This window comes from Trichechus manatus, unplaced genomic scaffold (assembly GCF_000243295.1).
Source record: "Trichechus manatus latirostris isolate Lorelei unplaced genomic scaffold, TriManLat1.0 scaffold00062, whole genome shotgun sequence".
NCBI lineage: Eukaryota > Metazoa > Chordata > Mammalia > Sirenia > Trichechidae > Trichechus > Trichechus manatus.
Genome location: NW_004443998.1, coordinates 15,120,238 through 15,123,546, shown reverse-complemented (window position 1 = coordinate 15,123,546; position 3,309 = coordinate 15,120,238). Strand labels below are relative to the sequence as shown.

Below are 3,309 nucleotides of genomic sequence, written 5' to 3'. Positions count from 1 at the left end.
GGCACTTCAGGTTAAATATGCAGGGTCACAGAGGAATTAAGTGGTAAAACTGGGATTAAACCCAGGTTTTCTACCTCTAGAATTTGTTCTTAAAACCATTGTGCTAGATTGGTACCGATATTTGATGAGTAATGAGATTGAGCAACAAAGCCAGGCTTAAAAGTTAAAACAAAAATGTTGCCAGGTGGAAACCCCAGGTTTTGCTTGGCAGGACTTGATACAGCCAATAAACAAGAGGCCGAGGTAAGAAAGTGGAAAGGCGCCTTTATTTTGTTGTGCTAGGAAAGGAGACAGTTGGGGCTGCTGCCTCCAAGACTCGTCACAGGCCTCAGGCAGCTTGGGGAGGTGGCTTTTTACAGAGAGCAGACAAGGAAATGCAAATGCATCATGAATATTCAGGATAGAGCTTCAAGCAGGCGCTCAGGGCTTAGGGATGACTATGCATTTTCTCTAGACAAGGGTTCGATTCTCCAGGATGGAGGAGGAGGTCAGTTTTCCTTCATTAGCATGTTAAGTCTCCACCCAGAGGCGGGGTGCTTGTATGTATTTTTCACTTAATGAGATGATAGGTCACTTGAAGTGTTAAGATGTTGTAGAAAACCTGCTAAGACCAATTGAGGCCCACTATGGCTGTTCTGTGGTTATCTTGTCAAGGACAATTTCAGAAGAATGTGCAGCCTATTCTGCTTGGTGTAGGAGGTTAAGCCAGAGCAGGGGTCTGTTAGAAGCGTTGGGCTCTGAGGCTGTCTGCCTCAAAAACAACCAGACAAAGGTTATGATTCTGTAGAAGGGAATGGCATATGCTGGTTAAAACTCTATTAGAATATTTGCCCTTCCCTCCTCATCATGTCTGTATAGATAGATGACTGTGCTGAAATTCATCCTCTTTTTATCTTGTATTTCCCTCTCACTTCCTAAAATCAGCCAGAGTCCAAGTAGGAAAAAGAAAATCTGCATATTTGAAACATGGGAAATTTATGAAGGGATTATTCGAACAGGAAATGGAAAAGTTGATACTCCAGTACAGCATGGGGAGACAGCCCTGAGATTGGAAGCTGTAGGAGGGCACCAGCAGCCTGGGGCTGGGAGAAAAAGGGAAGAGGAGGTGTTATCAGAGCCCAAGGGCTGTGGTCAGCTGTAGAAACTGGAATCATGGAAGACCTATTTGGAGGAAGCTGGAGCCATTGAGGAGACTCAGCTGCTCTGAGAAAAACCATCAAGCCAGAGGAGGAGGGTAAACGCCTTGCCTTATCTCTCTCCTCCTGCCCTTTACTTTCTTTCCAAAGTCTTCCACTGGCCAAAATAGCTGGAAGCCAGCTGTCACAGGAGACTGGAAAAGGCAGCCTGCAAGCATGTCTCCCTCCCTCACCCCTACTCCAAGCTATGGAACAGAGCAGGGTAAGTAAAAGTATTGGTCTGAGAGCAAACAGGCTCAGGACTGGTACATTTCCCTTCTGTTTTGTTTTCATTCTCCTTGGAAATCCATTTCTAATATGTTGGCTTCATCAAGACAATGCATTATTATGAAGGTTTTAGATTCTTTAGCTGTTTAATGACACTCTCTTTTTTTCTGTTTGCTGACAAGAGAAATTGGGCTTGAGTGCTGTGAACTGTGAAGAGTCTTTTTTCTTGAATCCTTGTGGTCCCAGGAATGAGTATGATCCCTGGCATAGAAAATATTCAATAAAAATGTGTAATTGATGCCAGAGCAGCCCCTTTAAGGGTTGGTGGTCCACATGTAATGAGTTTGGTGAGTACCCCCACTCTTTAGGGATATGAACATGGAATAATTTTTTTTTTTTCCAATAACTGCTACCTACTGTGCCTAGTAGAATCCTTCTTTTCTTTGCATATCTGGCTCTATTTATGATCTCTTAACAATTCCAAAATTCTTCTGTCATTTTCTGTTCTTAAACTATCTTATAAAAATTAGTCCTATTCCTTTTTCCTATTCTCTATCTTGAAGATATAAATCTACAGAAAAGTATAAAGAAGAATTTAATCATTACCATATATCCTTTATTTATATTTACTAACTATATATGTGTACATATATATAAATAAATACACACACACACATACACACACACACACATATATATATATGAATCCCTGGGTAGTGCAAATGGTTAAGTGCTCCACTACAAGCTGAAAGATTAGCGGTTGGAACCTACCCAGAGGTGCCTTGGAAGACAGGCCTGGTGATCTGCTTCCATAAGGATTACAGCCTTCAAAACCCTATGGAGCAGTTTTACTCTGCACACATGGGGTTGCCATGAGTTGGAATAAACTCCATGGCAATATGATAGATAGATAGATATAGTTATGCACATATATTTATACCCATTGCCATCGAGTCAATTCTGACTCAGCGACCTTATAGGACAGAATAGAACTGCCCCATAGTATTTCCTAGGCTGTAGTCTTTATGAAAGCAGACTGCCACATCTTTCTTCAGGGGAGAGGCTGGTGGGTTTGAACCACCAATCTTTCGGTTAGCAGCCAAGCACTTGGCCACTGCATGACCAAGGCTTCTTATTCATGTATATATACATGTATAAATTTAGAATCCTTTTCTTTAGAATAAGAATACCACATGCCATTATCATACTACAAAAATGAAAAATAATAAAAAAACTTGGAAATTTTTGAAAATGTGGAAAATTAAAAATAATGCCATAATATCATCTAATACCCAGACTATTTTTGTTGTTGTCATTGTGAGGTGCCATTGAGTTAGCTTTTGACTCATAGTGACCTTATGTATAACTGAATGAAATGGTGCTCAGTCCTGTGCTGTCCTTACAATAATAGGTATGTTTGAGTCCATTGTAGCAGCCACGGTATCATTCCATCTTGAGGTTCTCCCTCTTTTTCACTGACCCTTACTTTGCCAAGCATGATGTCTTTCTCCAGCGATTGGTTCCTCCTGATGACATGTCCAAAGTAAGCAAGAGAAAATCTTGCCATCCTAGCTTTTAATGAGCATTCTTGCTGTACTTCCTCCGAGACAGATTTGTTCGTTCTTCTGGCAGTCCGTGGTATATTCAATATTATTTGCCAACACCACAAATTGAATTTGTCAGTTCTTTTTCAATAATCCTTTTTCATTGTCCAGCTTTGGCATGCATATGAGGTGATTGAAATACTATGGCTTGGTGTCATGGTTTGAATTATGTCCCCCCAAAAATGTGTGTATCAGTTTGGCTAGGCCATGATTCCTGGTACTGTGTGATTTTCCTGTATGTTATAAACCTGCCTCTATGATGTTAATGAGGGAGGATGGGTGGCAGTTGTGTAAGGCAGGAC

At 40.9% G+C, this 3,309-nt stretch overlaps 1 long non-coding RNA gene across 1 annotated transcript in view; it reads left to right on the top strand.

The window, feature by feature from the left end:
* The first annotated feature begins 925 nt into the window (after positions 1-925).
* The window catches only part of LOC111821075 (uncharacterized), a 505,833-nt gene continuing 503,449 nt past the window's right edge, over positions 926-3,309 (top strand). Inside the window, exon 1 of the long non-coding RNA XR_002824558.1 lies at positions 926-1,398. This is a non-coding gene — a long non-coding RNA (uncharacterized LOC111821075). The remainder of the gene's footprint in view (positions 1,399-3,309) is intronic.